Below are 24,237 nucleotides of genomic sequence, written 5' to 3'. Positions count from 1 at the left end.
CATCAAAATCGATTGTCAGAAGCCCTAACAGTTCAACGTTGTAACAGTTCACCACGCAATGTTTAGGACTTGGAAGAACTTCTTGGATGAGAGGTATGCAAAGAAGTGAGAACTTCCAAACTCGCTGACTAACTTTACAAATATTATTTAAATTGCATTTAAAATTGAAAATCTGAAAATTAACATTCATTAAATAAAATACACACTCGTCTGACCTTGTACTCACACTTACTTGTTACCTGCTTACTTACACATACATTATTTGAAGGGCGCCAGCTGTCACTCAGTACAGCAATAATAGAATGAGACTCTTGACCATCTCTAGGGTGTGGGGTAATAAGCTTACTGTTGACAACATACCATATAAGTTCTGGGAAAAGGAGATTGGCGTTCGGTTTCCCCATTAATTTTGAGGTTAAGATATTTTACTTTCAATGAAATGAAACTATGAATTCGTTTGATAGAACAATATATATTCTTTAAATAATATATCAAAAAAATAGTGAGTCTTGTTGCGATAAAACAGATGAGCATACGAAATTATGACATTGCAACTGAAAAAAACTAGGCATGAATTTAAATTCTTCTTGACCGGACATTTAACAATTTATACGAAATATTTCCCTCACTGATTCACTTGACTGTACCTTCAACACTTTTAGTGTAATTACGACGTATTCCTTTGCTCTGGTGTTTACTGTAGATGTGTCACGCCTAACGTGGCGATACATCCTCGCGACTGCTTCTTCTCCATATCATCTGACTTCTTTGTAAGTCAATATGGTATGACCTCTTGGCAGGTCCAGGGTTGCCCTCTCTGACTCCTTGGTAAGCCTTGCGTCCGCGTCTTCCACTAAGTGACGGACCAACCATTTGGTCTCACTCTCTCAATGACCAATAATGGCTCACTGAGTCTTCTCCATCTCTCGTTCACACTGGTTGACTGGCCAACTAAGGCCTCTTGATCTAGTAGACTACTTCACTGTACTGCATCCGTATAAGTAATGACTGACGCTACAATATGCACCCACCTTATATAGACGTTGGGTGACACAGCTACGTAATCTCCAAAAATAACAATGACATACTCCCACCTACGCGACAGATATTACAGACAGTGGTGAAATAGCCCCGCGGCGACTGAGTCCGTGCGCGCATTGCTAAATAAATACGATGACGTAGCCATGGCGCGGCGATGACTTGGCAGAATCGCCACTAATCTTGCAAAATGCACCAACGTCACACCCAATCTCTGATATATACAACAATTCTCACTGTACAGGTATTGAGTGTTATACTACACATACGTATATATGAATACATCTAAGTACAATCTTGCAAACAACAGGCATTGCAAAATCGAATTGAATAGAACGGATAATTACAATAATAGTAACAATATCACAGATAACATAATAACACGGAAATAATAATAATAATAATAATAATAATAAAATACAGATAAAATAATAAAATAATAAAAATACAGATATCATCTTGTAACGGGATTTGAACCGTTACAGAAGTCAGCATTTCCATCCCTGCCAGTAACAGAGGTCAAGATCCAGAGAGGACCGTTATTGAGCTTCTGGACCACTTACAACGGAGCTTGGGAATCCGTCACCAAAGCAGCGAAACGGAAGAGACATGATGCTTCCAATCATCCTGATGGCCAATTTGACCAGCCAGAGGAAACTGATGAAGATAAATATATCATTCCCTTCATTGTGTAATTCTCAGCTTCAGTTAATTCCCCAATATAGTACAGTGCATTTCTTTCCTAGGAGCTTTGCCCATATCTGCCGGGAAGTTTATTGACTTACGAGAGTTAATGACTTTCTGTGGTAATGAGGCAAATTATTATTTTCCAAATATTCCTTCACGGAATGTTAGGGTATGTGATTGACGTAATAGTTACTAAAGTAATTAGTAAATTGTTATGAATATAGTAAAATGTGATATTGTGCTTATCAGGGGCTAGAAAAATGTTCATATTATATGTATTGTCCTTGTTATTTTACTAATGATAATGAATACAGAGACTCAAGGTAATGAGCCAATGAGCCCCTATTTTCTTAGACATGTACGTAGTTAGACAATATTTTATTTTATTTTTCCTTATTGTGTGTTAAAATTCCATAATGAAAATAAGTTACATATTTATATTGAATGTACCAAGATTTGTGAATTTCCGGACTTTAAAATCGATAAAATAACACGTCCTAAGAGGTTCTGAAGATTAAAATGCTTCTGTTGAAAAGTTTAAAAAATGTTAATGAGTCCATTCTTTCCCTGTGCCCTTCAATTGGCTTTACGTCGCACTGACACAGATAGGTCTTATGACGACGATGGCATAGGAAAGGGCTAGGAATGGGAAGGAAGCGATCGTGGTCTTAACTAAGGTACAGCCCCAGCATTTTCCTGCTGCTAAAATGGAAAACAACGGAAAAACATGTTCATGGCTGCCGACAGTGGGGTTCGAATGCACCACCTCCTAAATGCAAGCTCAAACTGCCCTCTCCTAACCGCACGGCCATCTCGCTCGATCATTTTAAATTCCTATGACGATTTGTGTGAATTAAAAATTTAGATTAACAGAGCAGTTTATCGTTTTGAGTATCATTTGGCACCGTATTTTAACATATTAAACCAGTTCTGGTATGCTATTTTTATGTAATTACTTAGAATGTATTCTAAAACTATTAAATCAAGCTAATCAAAATTACAAATTATTATTTAAAGCAAGGTTATGTAGCCGATGTGAGACAATCGATGTAGTCAAACTAAGTTCAAGCAATTTTATTTTATCAATTTCTCATCAATAATTAATACGGAGTTTATAATTTAAGATCAGTTCTTTATATTTTTCAGTTAGTATATTCAATCCAGTCAGTCTAGTTTTATTAATGTACTGTAATTCTATTCCATTCAATTTCGTTAATGAAGGTAAATTATATGTTAATTGTCTATACAGTATTCAATTTTCAGTCAAATTTTTACTTTGCTTTTGTTCATTTCTATTTAATAAATTCAATTTTTCTAGCATAATCGGTAGTGTAGTGTAACAATCTTTACGTAACTAGAAGATTACGAAGTGGTGGACGTTCCGCGTCCGGAGACAAGAGTAACGTTAGTATATCTGAGCAACATCAAGGCAGAACACGAAGATAAGAAAAACTCATGCTATAAGAAGGAATAAAGTACTAAATAAATGTATATCAAAGAGTAGGCATGAAATATATTATAATGAAATACCATACCACAGGACGAAGTACACAGCGTTTGGCGCAGATACTTCTGTACAAGAATCACTTTAGTCTTTTATGACTCATGGGTACAGTAGTAACCTGGCATTCATGTGGAGTTGAATGGGGTACACATGGAAGAATACTTCTAGCAGAATTTCCGCACATTTGCCTTTCCAAAAGTGTTTCCTGAGACTAAATACACTCAAGACCATTCCCTCAAACCTGCAGACGAAGCGGGTGGGAAAATGCTATAATAACCAATAAATCCCGGTATCAGGTGAATGCCTTTTCTTGATTGGTATTACGGCTCATCGGTGCCTCTTAAGACCGGAAATATTTGAAGGAACATTATTTATTTATTTATTTATTTATGCCTAACCTCGCACTAACTCATCCAGATTTTCGGCATCGTTAAGATAGGAGAGGGCTAGGACTGAGAAAGTCGCCTTGGATACGGCACAACTCCGGCATTTGTTAGGCAAGAAAATGAGAAATCGCAGAAAACCACCTTCAGAGTTGCCTAAGTCAGGGTTCAAAACTAGCATCTCCTGGATATAAGTTTACAGCTTCACGACTCGTATGATGTAGCCGATTCACTCGGTTTATAATAATAACAATACCAGGCTGGATTAGCTCAGACAGTAAAACACTGGCCATCTCACTCCAACTTTCCAGGCTCGAGCCTGGCTCAGTCCAGTAGTATTTGAATGTGCTCAAATACGCCAGCCTCGTGTCGGTACATTTATCGACACTTAAAAGAAATCCTACGGACAGAAGTCCTGTATCTCAGCGTTTTCTAAAATAGTAAAAGTAGCTTGTAGGACGTAAAGCCATTATTATTATTATTATTATTATTATTATTATTATTATTATTATTATTATTATTATTATTATTATTATTATTATTATTATTATTATTATTATTATATGAGAATAAGCCCATTAAGCTGCGATGAACAAAACGAAACACCATGTATATTTAACCATACCCACATGAAATGGAAACAATCCAGGTTAATAGCAAGGATCTGCCGCAAGTGATGCTTGGTTGGGTGATACGAAGACTGCTGGAGGGATAGATGGAAATCTCTCCGACAACACTGAAATGGATCACCTCTCTAGCCCTGGATTTTTAAGTCCAAGATTTGACATTTTTAAGTAGATTAATAGCTATTTTCCCGACGTTGATGGATTGCTTTTAAAAAATCATAAACGTGTATTTTCTGGCAATGTCCTCTGCGTGGGACGACTGATAGCATGACAATATATAAAACAAACTTCAGTCAATTTGTGACGTACCCACGCTTGCCCACGTATGTGCGACAATATGTGACGTGCCGGGTCACCTTAACTTTAATAAAAATAAATACTCGCTCATTTCGCTCTCCATAAGTAATAATCGATGGGCGCCAGCCTTCAAACTGATGGATTGAAGACGATAGTTGATAATTAATAATAATAATAATAATAATAATAATAATAATAATAGTCATAATAATAGGTAATGAAACTCTGAAACTCCCAGAGGTGACAGAACACTAACCATTAATTACACACTAACTTGGAAATTAAGGATCATGGAAGTACCAATTAAAATAACTATTTATTAGGATGATAAACGTGACGGCGTATTTACGAATACTGGACTTATGGAAACAAAAGAAAAATTGAATGAAATAAAATTTAAACAAATGAACTGTTACGCGGAGACTTGCACTAATTTATGCCATTAGCTCACCATTTGCAGATTCAGGTATCTGGACACGCTCGACGATGTAGAAGCTGTTTGATGATCCTCCCGTTCTGCAGTGGTCATCTCTCGTAGTAGGTACCAGTCCTATTTTTGATTCGTGCACTGCCCACTAATGGGGCAACGGCTTTACTGTCTTTAACACTTCCTACAATACTCATTACATAATGTTGTAATGATCTCTGATTCGATATCGTCCCTGTTCTGCCAAAAGGGCGAATGTGAAAATGCTCTTTCTATCCATTATTTCCCTTAAGACTGGTCACGCCTGGTCACGCCTTCCAGCCATATATTGATATGCGACCCATCAGAACCATTTTCGTTGTGTTCATTTTCCTATGCGCGTGTGTAAAGGAAAATGAACCTTAAATACACCACACTCTAGGAGTGGGTAAATGTCATTCAAACATACATTCCTTCAGTATTGTACAGTAAGGTTCATTCTCCTTTACACACGCGCATAGGAAAATGAACTCAACGAAAATAGTTCTGATGGACCGCATATCAATATGTGGCTGGAAGGCGTGACCAGTCTTATGGGAAATAATGGATAGGAAGAGCATTGTCATATTCGCCGTTTTGGCATAACAGGGACGATATCAAAAGTACCTTGGGATGCGTTCATAGAGATAATACACTTGTAATGTTGCCATTGATGCTTTCACGGCCCGATGATACTGTATAGGCTTTTGGGCTTATGCCGTGTCAAGAAAATAAGGTGAAATTATTTACTGAATTAAGTAATCAATTAAGTAATACCTGGTTGCCAGCCATTAAGGCTTTACGCAGGTAGTTCCCTTCCCTGTCCCTTCACTATTGTTATTTCGTCTCGGTGTTTTCCAAATTCGTACATTCCTCATCGCCAGATGTTTCATTCCAGACTTGTGTCAATATCACACCTGCCAATGTAATATGTCACGTACACTTGTTATGTGACCACCTTATACTGATTTCTGATGGTTCGGTCAGCTTCCGCTTCGAACGCTAGTGGTGTGCCACGTACGGGAGCCATCTGGTGATGAATGAACGTACTATTTCCACTTCTGTTATAACGTCTAAATTTCAAAAAGTCATTGTTTAAGAAGCCTTCCTCCTGGGCAGTCGAGATTTTCTTCTGATGACGCAGAGCACAGGTCTCTGCCAAACGTAAAGAATTTCGCCTTATTTTCTTGACCCGGCGTAAGCCCAAAAGCCTATACATTATCATGTCAATACACTTGTATACTTCCGTATTACAGAATTGTAGTGTAACTAAATACATAACAAAGATATCTCCTGTACTAGACAAGTCAAATCCAGTCTCTCGTTGACTTTTTCTCTCGTCATTGAGGTAACCAGGTCTCAATCAGAGTAACTTTGATTAGTGCTCTACTCAGATGCGAAGTGAACTAAGTTAAGAACTTCAGACGTTCAGACATCCTCCAATGTAAAGTCGCTCCGATGTCAAGACGCTCTCGATGCAAAGATGTTCAGCAGTTAAGACTTTCTCCCAAGTACAGACGCTCTCGCGCTCTTGTCGTTGATGCATGTAGCCTACAAAATATCCCTCCATCTACCATATCACATGGTCCATTAGGATCTTATGTTCTATCCATTCTTCTATCCATCGCTGTAAATCCATCATCTTGTTTCGTAACGTTCATTCAGTCAGGTTGAAATATTGCGGGCAATCAAAGCATCATATAGCGAACTTCGAAAAGTAGGAGTTAACAAGTTATAACAACTCTTCAGAATATGGAGTGGGCTAACAAATCTTGCAATCTAGATGAAGTCCTTTTCCTGGTAACGGGCTAAAATTAGCATGGCGTGTCCGGTCGCCTGACCTCGGGCTAGTGAAAATTTACCGCAAGCTATTAATACGGGTGATGTTGTAATACCTTCCTCAACAATCAGCTCGATCAGAATTCGTTATTGCCGTGATAAAAAGAAATGAGATGGTAATGTGAAATAAATAACTAAAAACCCTGTATATAAGCATAATAATTTAGAACGACCTACCACAGTGTTAAATATACACATATTTTCAATTAATTCCACAGTTTGATAATTGTATGCACATGCTGTGATGTTCATAACATCACAAATTTATTGTAGATGACAAAACAACACAAATAATATCAAATAATAATATAATGGATTCGATAAACGGGTGAGCAAGAACTCTAAAAACGAAGTGGTGCCAATGACTTTCAAAGATTCCTGTAACAAGAGGTTGACCCCTGTAATATGATCGATACGGTACATGAAACTAGAAGAGAGAAAGATCCGGCACGGAGTGAATGATAGAGAGAAGGACGAATTATTCATGGCTGTATGTACATTCAGCACAGGGTGAGGGGTAAAAGGAATGAGTGAATTAGAATAATGGTGCAAATGCACACAACACAGAGCACTAAAATAAAAACAGTACAATGCATAATATAGATGACATCGCGCACCAAGAATCAAAGCCAGCCACTGCAAGAATTAAAACGCAAAATAAATAACTTCAGAATTTGAAACATGTAGTAACACACGGGAATACATGACGTACAGTAACAGCGTTTTCAAAACAATTATTTGTTGCTGCCGTTATTGGTATACTTAGTGACAAAGGACATGTCTTTTTCATTAGGCCTATGTTTGTTATGTTAAGTTATTGTACGGTCTTTTGTAGGTGGATCTTGTAAAAGAAACTTACCAGAGCATTAGTTCAGTAACTCGAGATAATATAATCTTAACATTATTATTAACAGAAGAGAGGAAAGATAAGTTGAAACCGAGAGGGAGAATATCAGCCTGGCTTCCTAAAAATGTAGAAAAACATATGAACTCTATAACTGATCTTACGGGATCGAATTAAGAATGGAAAACCCATGTATACGGAATTTGTAGATCTGGTAAAGGTTTCTGATTATGTTTATCGGATCAATCTATCTGAAATCCTGAAGATTGTCGGGATCAAATACCGATAAAGAATCTGTACAAGAAATCAACTTGCAGGGAAAAGAATCGACGGCTATTGAAAAGAAGTAGCCACCAAGAAAGAAGTGAGACAGGACTGCAATTTGCTGCCGCTCCTTTTCAGTGTTTGTATAGAACAGGTGGGATAGGAAATGAAAGAGGAATTTTTTTTAAAAGAATCTCAGTTCAAGGACAGGAAGTCAAAACTCTGAGAACAATCAGTCAGTCAATCAATCACCGCTGATCTGTATTTTGGCTGTCACCCCGGTGGCAGATCAAAGTCCGCAGTCGATCTGGAGAAATAGCTGAATGATATTGACTCACTCTTGGAGGAGGAAAGTAAACATATACCCCGCTAATAATAATGATGAAATGCAGTCAAATAAGGTCAGATGTTGCAGAAATTGTTATATTAAAATAGTATTACAGGAAGTAGACCAATATTGTTTCTTGGGTAGTTGAAAAACATACGACGGCAAAAGTAAGAGGTCATAAAATGTAAACTAACACTTTCCCAAGGAATGAAATTTTCTCACTTCGCATACAGGGACTTCTTTTTGAAGACTTTTGTGTGAGTGTCGCATTGTGTGTAAGCGAAACAAGTACAGCATCTACCGCGGAAAGAAAGAGAATAGATCTTATGATACGTGATGTTTCAGAAGAAGACTGATGATGAGATAGGTAGAGCGGATCATAAAAGAAGAGATTTTGTGTGTTGTTGTGAGAGTAAAATGATTAGGTAAAATCCGACCAGAAGAAGAGAGAGATTGATTGGACACATCCTGAGATACCCGAAATGTGTTCAGTTAATTTGTGAGGGAAGTGTAAGGGGAGTAAGAACGTTAACGGTAGGCTAAAGCATGTACATGACAAACAGATTTAAGTAGATGTAGGATGACGACTTATTCTTATCCTTCTTCTACCGCTTTTCCCACATCTGTGGGGTCAAGAGTGCGAACTGTGTCACACATGTGAATTTTGCCCTGTTTCACCGCCGGATGCCTTCCCTGACATCAATTCTATATGGAGGGATGAAATCACTATTGCGTTTCTGTGGTGGTTGATAGTATAGTGTCTTGTCTGAATATGAAGAGGAAAGTTTTGGGACAAACACACAGATCCAGTCCCCGGGCCAGAAGAATTAATCAGGCCCGATTAAAATCCCCGACCCGGCCGGGAATCGAACCCGAGACCCTCTGAACTGAACGCCTCAACGTTGACCATTCAGATGTAGGATCTAGTAGTTACGTAGAAAAGAAGAGGATAGAATAGGACAGGATGGCAAAGAGACTTGTATTACAGTAAACCTGTCCATAGACCGAAACAACAGCGGGATAGAGAGAAGTATCATGAGATCAATCATTTATTAACCTAGTATATTCCCTACTGCAGTGTAGGAGGAATCCTCACTCAGATCACGAGTTATGTCCAACTATATGGATAATTTGAAGAATGAAGACAGTGAAAGAGGAGAGAGAATTAGAAAGAATTTTAAGAAGAGTGCGTGTGTTCTCGGAGTAGGTAGTATTGTACTACAACCACCTCAGTTAAGGGAAATCAACTTTCCCAGTTTCTATAAATATAGTCAGTAAACTATGATTCAGTAAATAATAATAATAATAATAATAATAATAATAATAATAATAATAATAATAATAATAATAATAATAATAATAATAACGCAATACTGTTTATTTTATCGCTCTAATTTAATTCAGGATGACCCAATAAGTACACATACATATTTACACACACAATTTTATTCAACCATGAATGATCAGACTTCGGTAATTGCTGTCTATTTTCAAGACTCTCACAGCAGGACAGGGGTGTCCAGTCTTTACCTGGATGACTGTAATCCTTATTGCCAGGCCTGCATTACGTTCACTTTCACTCGCAAGTCCAGTCACCCCGAGCACTAGCTGCAGGTTGACAGATACGAACCAGCGCTGCTGACCCCTGCAACACACGATGACTAATCCTTGGGCCGAGTCCACATAAAGTCCAGTAATTCAAACAGTCAAACACAGCGTACTATTTAAAAACGATATTTCAACAGTGCTAACCAGCAGGCCAATACTCCTGATAACGACCGCTCCATTTCTACTCACGGCCCGTCGGTACACATTCAGTACTCTAGTCAGTCTACAGTGCGTAATAGTACACACACAGTACTCCAAATTCCAACACAGCGATAATCAGGCACTGACTGGTGGGACACCCACCATACAATCGACAGTCCGACTCAAAAACAACAATAACAACAACCCTTTCAGACTCCGGTGGGACACTGGCGACTTCCTACACTTCTGTCCGATGACTGAACCCCAATACGGACTCGCCATTCGTGGCTAGCCTCCTTTTCATAGCTCGGATGATGAGTACTGGAATATTCGCAATGTGGCTAGAGAGGGAAGTTTCTCGCTTCCGTTCCAGAAATCCCAAAGTGCAACCAGACGAAGGGAACAATACAGCCAGACGTCGGCAATTTCCCCAGGCAGGGAGCTCCTGGTTGACTCACTATTACATTCCAGGAAATACCGAAGTGCTAAGATAGGGCTGGCACGAAACAGTAACAATACTATTGGCTTTACGTCCCACTATCCACTTTTACGGTTTCGGTGCACGCCGAGATGCCTAAATGTTGTCCCATAGGAGTCATTTTACGTGCCTCTAAATCTACCTACACGAGGTTTGCTTGTTTTAGCACCTTCTAATGCCGCCGTACTGAGCCGGAATCGAAATAGCCAACCTGGCCTCAGAGGGTCACTTAGTATCGAGGTTACGAAGAGTGAAAGTATCCACTGCTCCAAGAAGCTTCATGAGCAATACAGAGATCTGGTTGCTTTGGTCTTTTCCCAGAAGATCATGTATTAAATTGGTATGCAAATTATACACTACCTGACAAAAATGAAGCACCCAGAAGCGGAGGAGGAAACGAGGTGATACTTCAGGTGTTGAGAGGGTATATGATGTTATTTTAGTGATTACAAAATCGAGTCAAATTTAGAAAGAACTTGACAGTAGGAGTCAATTTATCAGTATGACGTTACACCCCCTCTGGCTTGATGCAGGCTCTGTTTAGGTTGGGAAGCGTGTCAGAAAGCTGTTGCATTCTCTTCTGAGGCAAGCTGGCCCACATCTGTTGTAACTGGTCCTTCATATCTTGCATACTGGCACTGGGACGGATCTGGGGATCTTGCTGGCCACGGGAGTATATCACCATCACGCTGACAGTTCATACAGAAACGTGCCGTGTAAGGAAAAGCATTGTCCTGTTGAAAAATGGCACCATGATACTGTCGCATCAGAGGTGACACATGGTGACGCAGGATGTCCACGACGTACCGTTGTGCCGTTAGAATTCCCTCAATCACTAACAGCCGTGATCTGAAGTCATGTCGGATGGCTCCCCACACAATGACGCCAGAAGTAACACCGCTGTGCCTTTCCAAAATACTGAAAGAAAGGACATCTCCCCATGTCGCCGCCATACTCACAGACGATGGCCATCCGGAGCAGTACAGAACCACTCATCATTGCTGAACGCAATGCGACGCTAATCATCATCAGCAGTCCATGCTTCCCGGTCACCACACCACTCCAGACGTAGCCGTTTTGTGGTGTAAAATAGTATTACAGGAAGTAGACGAATATTGTGTCTTGGGTAGTTGAAAAACATACGACGGCAGAAGTAAGAGGTCATAAAATTATCCAACATTGAAAGGTCATTATTAACATACTGAGCCATCTTTCTCACAATGGGAAGGTAATTCTCTAATCCGGCTGCTGCTAGTCCCCGACCAATTGTGCGGGGTGCGGGATAACACAGAATATTTCAGGGAGTCAATTACTTGTTTTGGATGGCTGTTGAAGATTTGAAGGAGTTCCGATCGACTATCCTCCCTTGTTGTGGTCAGATGTGGTCAACCGGAACCTTGACGACGAGTATGTCTGTATTTACCTTCCCATGAAACCCAGCGTCGGGCTACTGTCACATCCGAATGCCCCACAAATCTGGATATGGCACGATCCATCCAGCCGGCAAATTGGAAACCCCGAATGACTCCCTTTTCAAACTGTGCCAGGTGCTGATAACGCTTTCTCACACGAGTACGTGGTATCTCCGTGTCCTTCACAGTGATTATTCAACATTTGACGCTGTTTACGCCCATTACATACCCTACCAGATCTGGTAACAACACAAAACACGAACAAAATTAATGCACACTGGTGGCCGTTCTTCCTGTCTCAAAAAACTACAACTACTACCCGCCGATGGTGTGTACGTGTACGAAGTTACATTGACATACGACCACTCCTTCTCGGTGCTTCAATGTTTTATCAGGCAATGTAGCTGTTAAATGTATCTGTAACTTATTAGTACAAAGATTAAGAAAAGACGGACTATAATCCTGAAGTATGATATATAACCATAAAATGGGATTCATACTTAATCTCCTGTATTCATAAAAATTACCCAACATCGAAAGGACATTATTAACATACTGGGCTATCTTTCCCACCATTGGATGAATTTCTTTGAATATAAAAGGGTTTTTCTTTACACGCCCGCATAGGAAAATGAACTCAGCGAATATTGCTCTGATGTAGGCCTACTGCATAACCATCCTTAAGGAAAATAATGGTTAGGAAGAGCATTATCACATTCCCGGTTTCGCACAGCAGCGACGATACAACATGACCGCTGTTTTCACGTGATGATCAACCACACACACATATGTCGGGTGTATTGGAATAAATAACACAAGCGGAAACTATGGAACCTACTCGCTAGGTGAATCAAAAGCGCCACAGTAAGCATGGGGTTGCAATCGTACCGTCTGCGAGAAAATGGCGGACGTATATTGACGCTCCGCTAGTCATTTGATTACTTAGGCCTATATATTGTGTGCTTTACGCGTTTGTTCAACCGGCGCTATCATCCTAGTTAGCTTCAAATAACCGAATATATTGTATTAAGTACAGTGTCTGGTATACAGCTTCGAACAAGGAAAAATTTACATGGGACCGGGCGAGTTGACCGTGCGATTAGAGGCGCGCGGCTGTGAGCTTGCATCGCGGATGTAGCGGGCTCGAATTCCACTGTCGGCAGCCCTGAAGATGGTTTTCCGTGATTTCCCATTTTCACACCTTAATTAAGGCCATGGCAGCTTCCTTCCAACTCCTACACCTTTCTTATCCCATCGTCTCCATAAGACCAATCTGTGTCGGTGCGACGTAAAACCACTAGCAAAACAATGTTACATGGAACAACACAGTACTGTACACTTGTATCTATTACAGGAGGTACTCAAAATATCGTCCTTGAACGTGGATGGCTTACAAAAATGAACACATTGAGTATTGTTCACTGTCGTACATCGGGCGTCCAGTTCGTAAGTAGTAATCCTTAATAGAACCCAAAAATATATTATGTGCGCCTCCTGTAACAGATATGAGTGTAGAGTACCACTATGTGACATTTTCCTTGTCCGAAATTGTTGTTAACGAGATGTATCGGAACCGGTTGTACAAACGCATAGAATACACCATGTGCCCATGTGTACTAACAATCACATCAGTGGCGAAGCGTCAACATTCCTTCGTCTTTACCGCATGAACAGTTCGATTGCGTCCCCATGTTCACTGAGGTGGGCGTTTTTACATCTCTTATCAAATACGTTCCACCGTGTCGGCTGGAGTCATCAGTACCATCACTTCTGACACACTCTGTATATAGAAACAGACATACATACATACATACATACATACATACATACATACATACATACATACATACATACAGTACGCGTACCATTTAGTGATACATGCACTTTGCACACCCTAATGCTGAATCGGTCGACCTCGGTTATCTTGGAGATTCGTATTGGCAACCTTTGAAACACAAACTACGAATCGCTTATGCATCGCTGTGTGACATCTGGCGTACACATTACGTACTAGTACTGTTGTTGTTTACACAGCAAAGCCAAACTATAGAATTCATGCTAGGAACAAGATTCGCATCGAGAAATGTTATATAATGTTAAATAATGTATGTGTGACGCAGTGGTTGGCTTAAGATAACAAATGTTTAGAAAATTCATATTGATCGATCATATTATCGATTATTTTCAGATTTCATTTCCATTCAGTTGGCAGTATAACCGGAACCGGGAGAGCACCCGCCTTACTCCTCACCCCGTACAAAATAATATCGCTAAAAGGTGCGCGGACTATACATACATACACACACACATAGGGACAGAAATGTAACCACTGACGTCCAACGTGCAAGGTCCTCTTAGACATAGAAAACGTTTGTTAATCAAAATTGTCATTTCCATCAACATACAAGTAAAATGTAATTCTAATTTATAGAAAAGATGTGATAATAATAATACCAGGCAAGTTGATCGTGCGATTCGGGGTGCGCGGATGTGAGCTTGCATTCGAAGCCAATTGTAAAATAATAGTAATATTAAAAATAATAATAATAATAATAATAATAATAATAATAATAATACATACATACATACATACATACATACATACATTATCATTATAGACTGTTATGCCTTTCAGCGTTAAGTCTGCAGGCCTCTGAGAATTTACTCAACATCGCCACAATCCTCGATTTGCAACTAGTGTTGTGCCGTCATTTAGTTCTATACCTCTTATCTTGAAATCGTTAGAAACCGAGTCTAACCATCGTAGTCTTGGTCTCCCTCTACTTCTCTTACCCTCCATAGCAGAGTCCATTATTCTCCTAGGTAACCTATCCTCCTCCATTCGCCTCACATGACCCCACCACCGAAGCCGGTTTATGCGTACAGCTTCATCCATCGAGTTCATTCCTAAATTAGCCTTTATCTCCTCATTCCGAGCACCCTCCTGCCATTGTTCCCACCGGTTTGTAGCAGCAATCATTCTCGCTACTTTCATGTCTGTTACTTCTAACTTATGAATAAGATATCCTGAGTCCACCCAGCTTTCGCTCCCGTAAAGCAAAGTTGGTCTGAAAACAGACCGATATAAAGATAGTTTCGTCTGGGAGCTGACTTCCTTCTTACAGAATACTGCTGATCGCAACTGCGAGCTCACTGCATTAGCTTTACTACACCTTGATTCAATCTCACTTACTACATTACCATCCTGGGAGAACCCACAACCTAAATACTTGAAATTATCGACCTGTTCTAGCTTTGTATCACAAATCTGGAATTCAGTTCTGTTGAATTTCTTACCTACTGACATCAATTTAGTCTTCGAGAGGCAAATTTTCATACCATACTTATTGCACCTATTTTCAAGTTTCACGATATTAGACTGCAGGCTTTCAGCACAGTCTGCCATTAAGACCAAGTCGTCAGCATAGGCCAAACTGCTTACTACATTTCCACCTAACTGAATCCCTCCCTGCCATTTTATACATTTTAGCAGATGATCCATGTAAACTACGAACAGCAAAGGTGAATGATTACAGCCTTGTCTAATCCCTGTACGTACCCTGAACCAAGAACTCATTCTACCATCAATTCTCACTGAAACCCAATTGTCAACATAAATGCCTTTGATTGATTTTAATAATCTACCTTTAATTCCATAGTCCTCCAGTATAGTTAACATCTTTTCCCTCGGTACCCTGTCCTATGCTTTCTCTAGATCTACGAAAAATAAACACAACTGCTTATCTCGTAGCATTTTTCCTTTACCTGGCGCATACTGAAAATCTGATCCTGACAGCCTCTCTGTGGTCTGAAACCACACTGGTTTTCATCCAACTTCCTCTCAACGACTGATCGCACCCTCCCTTCCAAGATGCCGGTGAATACTTTGCCTGGTATACTAATCAATGAGATACCTCGGTAGTTGTTATTATTAATAATAATAATACTGAGCTCGATAGCTGCAGTCGCTTAAGTGCGGCCATTATCCAGTATTCTCGAGATAATAGGTTCGAGCCCCACTGTCGACAGCCCTGAAAATGGTTTTCCGTGGTTTCCCATTTTCACACCAGGCAAATGTTGGGGTTGTACCTTAATTAAGGCCGCGGCCGCTTCCTTCCCACTCCTAGCCCTTCCCTGTCCCATCGTCGCCATAAGACCTATCTGTGTCGGTGCGACGTAAAGCAACTAGCAAAATAATAATAATAATAATAATAATAATAATAATAATAATAGAAAAATTAACGCCCAACAACAAAAGCAGAAAGCATTTTTAAGGCAAAAAACAACATGGATAGAAGAAGTCAGATAAACACAAGAAGAGAAAGATTTGCTGTAACAACAGTATACAGTCACTGGAAAACTTTAGATGAATATGGTAGAAAACGTCATATAAAATTCTGTAATGATCACATTGAAATGATTTATATTTTGATAAAAATTAGGACAAGGTTAGTTGTAAGATCCGGAAGGGTAGATGTCGTTCAGTAAAGATGATTCCGGATAGTTGACTCAATTATTTGAGAAATACAGATCTATAAATAATATTTAGTATATAAGATATATATATGTACAGTGTAAGCAATTAAAGTAAAATATAAATTTTAGAGAATTATAAACAATTAGAGACAATTACGAAAGTAGAGATGGCAAATTTAAGTCAAATGAGGGTACAATTCGAAGAGTGCCAGAAAGATCAAGAACAGAAGCAACAAAAAGGGGGCGAAGCGATAAAGAACAACCAAGAAAAATAGAAAAGGCAAAGGAAGAACAAAGGGTAATATTGGAAATCCTAAAGGGAATGATGAGGAAACACCATGAAAAACAAGAGAAAATGATCGAAGAAATGAGAAAAGAAAGGCGGGAATATAAGCAAAAACAAGATAAAATGACGGAAGAAATCAGAATCATGAGAAAATTCTAGCAACAACAGGAGGAACTGCAGCAAAATCAGATGGAAGAGAATAAAGAATTCCAGCAAAAGCAGGAAGAATTGCAGTAAAAGCTCATGGAAGAGAGTAAAGAATTTCAGCGAACGCAGGAAGAATTCCAACAGAAGCAGGAGGAAGCAAACAAGGAAATGGTCGAAAACACGAAAGAAGGACAGAAGAAACAGGAGGAAATGGTAAGAAATATGGAATGGAAGCCAAAAAGAGACCTTGAGAACAGAAGTACGGAAAATGAGGTCAGAAATCACAGAGATTAAAACAGATATTATAAATCTACGAACCAAGATGACAGAAATAATGGAGAATAAGAATAAAGAAATATATGAAGGAGTTAATAAAGTTAGAGAAGGATTATCACAGAATAGAAATTCTATACAGAGCCTGAAAGAAGAAGAGATTTAGAATATGGAAGCATTGAAGATAAATTCTCAAGAGAAATGCGATGAATGCCAAGAAAGATAAAGGAAATAAATGAAGGTGTAGAGATCACAAATAGGTCAATGCTAGTAAATTTCAGCATAGCTCGAGACCAAATTAGTTATAAATTAGATAATATGAAGGAAGGTATGGAAATAATAAAAAATGAGGCCGACGAGAGAATCGATTAGACAGAAGAGGCCCTGAAACAAATACAGAAGGAAATTCAGGAGATAAGAAATGAACATCAGCAACGCAGTCAACTACAATGAAAAACAGAGGATAATAGAACTGCAAGTAAATGAAAAAGGAACTACGGTTACAACTGAATCGAATCAGAATAACAATGTTGTAATGATGGGAAATGTTAACGGGAATCCTGCGAAAATTAACATTATTAAAACAAACGGCGACAGATCGAAACATTTTAATAATACGGCAAGCATATCATCAAAAATATTTCTGAGCGAAATGGAAGAATATTTTAGAGAGAATAGGCATCCTGAAGATAAAATGTTACGAGTAACAGAAAAGCACTTAGGCTCGAATACTAATTTATGATGCCAGGCTTTCAAATATAATTTTCATGTTTACGAGGAATTCAAAATCGCTTTCCTAAGAAGATTCTGGAATTCTGAAGTTCAACAAAACCTGAAACTTGAACTGTACGCAGTGAAGTACGCATCTACAGGTCAAACGAGATTTAGTGATTATTTTGCATATCAGCACCACAGAATCCAAGATTTAGACACAGCAACCAGCTAATTAGAGGCGATAAAAACAATACAAAAGCCGTTTCCACCAGACGTACAAAGATTGCTAGCGGCTGCAAATGTATAATCCGCGATTGACATGGAAAACATATTAAATCAACTAGATATGACAACAGTACATCGTTCAAGCAGAATAATACGTAACCAAAATAATAATGAAGAAGCAATAAACGTATTAACGCAAGAAAACCCTGGTAAGAACACACCAGTTGAGCAGAGAAACAATTCAAGTAATTACGGAGGAAAAGAATGGAGCGAAAGTGAATAAAGAAGAACAGATGAAATTAGATGCCAATGTAGAAGAGATAACCGACCATATGTAGGATACAACGGAAATAAAAGATTTGTACCATATTATAGACTTGGTAATAGAGTCCGAGCAAATAGAAATATATTCAATTACAGAAGAAGACCAACATGTGAAGGCAGACAAGAATGAGATTATAAAGAAAGGTAATATATGAATAGAAAATATATCCAAGATCTTAGAGATGAAACCCAAAATAAAGAACGATGGAAACGAGCTATCAAAGATCAAGATGTGAATGCTGACATAGAAAGCGCGGAAAGCATTGAGTTGCAAATACATAAATGGAAGGTGCGTGGAGAACGCAGATAAAATCCCAGCGCTGAGTCATGTAATAGTAACTCATAAACTTCCGGGAAGAAAAAATATCAATTTTGGAATAAGTAATGTGATAGAGAGTAAGAATAATAACGTGAATGACAAAATTTTAATTGGATAGTAGCGCAGATTGAACCATGGGAAGGATAGAGGATAGAACAGTTCTTAAAAAGAAACAACAATTTAATTTACCTATAATCGTAGACAAGATAAATGAATGAAAACACATTGCTTAGTAGATTCTGGAGCAAGCATCAGTGTTATTTCTCAAACACTACTTCACGGGATTGAAATAAAAAATAAGTTACCAACGATACCACTATCAAGAATAAAAATAAGAGGTATCATACCGGATAAGTCGGCAGAATGCAAAATACAGACGTATTTAAGAATTATTGGAATATGAAACATAAATTTTGAGCATCCATTCATAGCGATGAATAAAATCAAGTACGATATAATACTATGTATTGGCTTTACGATGATCACAGTGATGACAACCGGCATGGAAAGACAAAAGATCCGATTCCCCATAAGCAAAGGTAATGGCAAGTAAGTATCGGAAAAAATTACCTTATATGGGAACATAGAAAATAATGGGCACATAAGAGTAGAAAGACAAGACGTTAATAATAATCTGGAAGGATGCTTATGTCAAAATAAAATTCAGAAAGATACTGATATTATGGGATCAGAAATGTTATGCAATATTGAGAAAATCATGAGCATTGAAGAAGAAGAAGAGGAACGTTCATATATATAGAAGAAAATCACAGAAAAATTCATCAACAAAAAATAATTATTTGAAATTTAATCAGTATTCAGTCATTTTTTTAAAATAAACCAGGGTAAATCCAAAATGTTAAATACAAGTTGTTGGTAAATGACTGCACTCCGTATAGAGGAAAACTATATGATATTCCGGAAAAATATTTTCAGGTACTGAAAGAACTTATCCAAGAAATGCTAAATGACGGTATAATAATTAAAACTACTACACAATATCTTAATCCGTTGGTGGCAGTAAGAAAAAGCAACGGAAGTCTGAGGATACGCTTACATGCTAGGCAACTAAACGAAAAGCTGATTCCAGAATTATGACCAAGTCTCAAGTATGAAAATGAAAATACACAGCCTGTTTCCTGTCATTCAACCAGGTCAGGAATGGAATGAATGAAGTCCCCATCTAGCGGCGAGGACATGAAATGTGCCGGCTGCCGAAGCCTGTCGCACTCCTCTGGGGCAATGATAAATGACAGACAGATGAAATGAAATGTTAATGGAGAGTGTTGCTGAAATGAAAGATGGCAGGGAAAACCGGATTGCCCGGAGAAAAATCCTGCCTTGCCTCCGCTTTGTCCAGCACAAATCTCGCATTGAGTGACCGGGATTTGAACTGCAGTATCCAGTGTTGAGAGGACGGCGCGCTGCCGCCTTAGCACGGAGGCTTACCAAGTCCCAAGGATTAAAGATATAATAATGAAATTTAGGGACATGCGATATTTCCGATATTTCACAAGTATGGATGTTACATCGACATTTCATCATATTCTTCTTGAAGAAATGTCAAGGCTACTTACTGGATTTATGTTCGATAACCAAACACACGCATACTACAGGCTACCTTTTGGTTTTAAAAACAGTTGCGCAGTACTGATAAGAGCCTTAGATAGAAACTTAACATCCGAAGTGAAAGAATTTATAACGTGCTATTTTGATGATTTGGTATTTGCAACTGAGATATTTGAGGAACACTGTGAAAAATTGGTAAAAATTAAATGCCGTATGGCTTTTAGTGCCGGAAGTGTCCGAACAAAAGTTGGGCTCGCCAGATGCAGGTCTTTTGATTTGACACCCGTAGGAGATCAGCGGAATTAACCAATCATGGTTAAAATACCCGACCACGCAGGGAATCGAACCCGAGACCCCTCTGACTATAGGCCAGCACGCTAACCATTTAGCCATGGAGCTGGACTGTGAAACAATAGGGAAGTTGCTTGAGAATTTAAAGAATACAGTTTCAAGATAAACTTAACAAAATCAAAATTCTGTCAAGCACAAATATTATTTGTAGGGCACATCATTGACTGTGAAGGGATACAACCTAACCCAGTAAAGATCAAAGCTGTATGTGATTTCCCTCACTCAACTAAGATCAAACAAATAAGGCAATTCTTAGGACTGACGCAATTCCTTGCAGGCCATTGCAGTGGATATACCGAAACAGCAGCACAGTTACAAGAACTGTTGAAAGTAAATAATAGATGGAAGTGGAATGATGAGACAGAACAAGCATTTCTGGAAATGATAAAGCTGATGCTCAATAGCATAAAATTGCGCTACGCAGATTATGAAAATGAATTCATTATACAGTCAGACGCATCCAGCATAGGAATAGGTGCTTGTCTACACGAGGAACATGAGGATAATCCTAAAAGACGTGTATACTTAGCATTTACAAGTCGAAAGCTGAGGAGTCACGAATGTCATTACACGACGACAGAACAAGAACATTTAGCAATAATTTACGCATTACAGCAATGGAGAAAAGTATTATTTGGATATCCCATAATCATAAGGACGGATCACAAAGCATTAATGTTTAGATTAAAAGTTGCTATGACTAGTGAAAGAAACACAAGTTGGATGTTGTTTACACAGCAATTTCAGTTAAAAATAGAGCACTGTAGCAGAAAAGATAACGTGTTGGCAGGTGCGTTAAGTATATATCCGACAGAAAGGGAAAGGTTAATACAACAAATACAATTAATACAAAAATGTAAGGAATTACTAGAGCGATTACGAGCCATAATTATATTACAGAGAACAGATGACAATCTAATGCAAATAATAGGGAAATTAGAGGAAAACATCCCTGGCAGTGTCAGATAAACGGACTTAACACGAGCATATTCATTATGGAATGGGATACTGACAAAATACGTAGATAACAACAGAAATAAGACACGCATTGTGGTACCAGAAGAAGTGAATAGAGAAATTATATACTATACCCACACGATAACTGGGCACGGTGGCAATGATATTATTTTTGTCCGATTCAGCCATAGCTCTCTTGTTTTTCGCAGTTTCTTACAAAAGAAAAAACGAGCTCGATAGCTGCAGTCCCGTAAGGGCGGCCAGTATTCAGTATTCGGGAGATAGTAGGTTCGAACTTCACTGCCGGCAGCCCTGAAGATCGTTTCCCGTAGTTTCCCATTTTCATACTAGGCTGTATCTTAATTAAGGCCACGACCACATCCTTCCCCATCCTAGCCCTTTCCTCTCTCATCGTCGCCATAAGAACTATTTGTGTCGGTGTGACGTAAAGGAACTTCTAAAGAAAATTAAAGAAAGGAAACGGAAAGCCCCAGCGTTTGCCTGGTGTGAAAATGGGAAACAACGCAAATCCATTTTCAAGGCTGCCAGCGGTGTGATTCAAACCCACCATCTCCCGAGCGCAATGAAAATAAAAATTTTAATAAAAATGCGATATTCTTGCCAATGTACTAGAGATATAAACTAAAATGTTTTTTATTTAGCACGTGATTTTAATATCTGTGTCACAGCTTGACTTACTCATTTACGTAACGCACTTAAGTAGTGTGCGTAAACTATTAATCGTTGTTATAACAGCTAAAATATATTTAACCCCACCCAGTTCCCTAAATATTCATTGGGCCAATGACTTAGTTGTTAGGCCCCTTTAAACAACACACATTGTCATCAAACAAACAAACAAATATCCACTTTGTTTCATGTATTTCCTTCTTTCTTGAAAATAATATCAGAAGGGATATTTTGCAATCTGCCTTGCATTACCGTTCCAGGAGATGAGTGCGTAGCCCCTCTACCGTTCTCCTCTTTGTGTCGTGCCAGCAGTATTTTCACTAGGTCACCTATTGATATGGTGTTCTGTTAGTCTTTTCATACTTCACGTGCAGGCTCCGATTGCGGAACCTGTCACCTGAGTCAAGTTTGCAGCCCTTCGGGTATATCCTGCCGTGACGCACATGAACACCTCTCTTGTACCTGTGACAGACAGCTGCATAAACGCCCTCGCCTCCCTCCCGCTTCCTGCCATCGAACGGAGTACAAGCTAGCCAGGCATGGCTAAACTTGGCGCAGTTTGCAACTGCTGTCAGAGATTAACTCTAGGTCGATTAATAATACCACGCAGAACGACAAGATGTTATTGTGTGTTGTTGGCTGACAGAAAAAGAACAATTTTGGACTCACTGGCCTTCGAAATATAGTGATCTATTATTGGAAACTGGGATTTAAGTATTTTAAAGCCGAGCTAAGTAGCTCAGACGGTAGAGCGCTGACCTACTGATTATAAGTTGGCAGGTTAAAGCCTGGCTCAATCCCGTGGTATTTGAGGGTGCTCAAATACGCCAGCCCCGTGTCGGTAAATTTATCTACAAGTAAGAGTATCCCTGAGGGACAAAATTCCGGCACCTTGTCGTCTGCAAAAGCCATAAAAGTAGTTAGTGGGACGTAGAAACATTGTTGTTAATAATATTAAATTATAGCTCCACGCTCCAGAATCTCACAATAAACGGACAGGCTAAAGAACTAACATCTTTCTTCAGCGTATCCCAGTTATTTCTGGAGCCAACTAGGCTCATTCTCAATATGGGACGGATGCCCTTTCCGACACCATGGCATTTTGGAAATGAATATCTAAACCCATGACGGACTTAGATTCGAACCTCAGCCTTCCAGGTGGAAAATCGGCAGCTAGACCACTGAGCTAATCAAGCCCCCTTCCCCCACCGCCTCCGCACTATAGGATAAATATAATGTAGGAATACCTTTTAAAAACATATTTTAAAGTAGAATTTACGGATCAAAATAATGTTTCCAATTCATTGAAATTTTAAAGTTACGATATATTGTATATCACTGTTGTAGAAAATCGTTCCATCAAACAAAGGAGTCAACTTCAGTGGTGCAGAAGGTTATTTCTTGCCCTGTTGTTCTCAAGAGAGTAGGTTCGATTCTATTGGAAATCAGTGGCACTTGAGGGTAGTTGTTACCTTTTGGCAAGTTAAGGAACGAGTTGGTGCAAAATTCTGACCAGTGTTGTCTTTTAAGCCGATATCAGTTGGATCAGTACAGTAAAATGTCGCTGTAACAATCTTCAATATAAAAAGTACTAAAATGCGAAAATTATATTTAGGCTGCTCCCCTTCACCCTTTAGAATGTCTTTGAAAATATTTCATTTTAACTAATTTCGAACTTCCAGTATAATGAATTCATATTTAGCATTTTTGCATACATTTAACTAAAATAATTTTTTAATTCGTCTTTAATTGCCGGGAACTTCACACATGTTCCTATGCAGTAATACCGGATAGCACCCTCATTACAATACAGACTGTAGGCGAAACTAGCCTATTACAAACATCAGGGGAATGTAAGCATACAGCATGATAAGTATGCTAGGTGAATTGCCTACCCAACAGCATGTGGAAGATAATGATTCGCCTCTTAAAACAAATAATGTATACTTTACTCAGTAATGGAGTACATCATTTTGTAGGATTGATTTCTTGTTCAAGAAGCACAAATTACA

Source organism: Anabrus simplex, chromosome 2, assembly GCF_040414725.1.
Source record: "Anabrus simplex isolate iqAnaSimp1 chromosome 2, ASM4041472v1, whole genome shotgun sequence".
Lineage (NCBI taxonomy): Eukaryota > Metazoa > Arthropoda > Insecta > Orthoptera > Tettigoniidae > Anabrus > Anabrus simplex.
The sequence above is the reverse complement of the archived record's forward strand: the minus strand, read 5'-3'. Positions refer to the sequence as shown.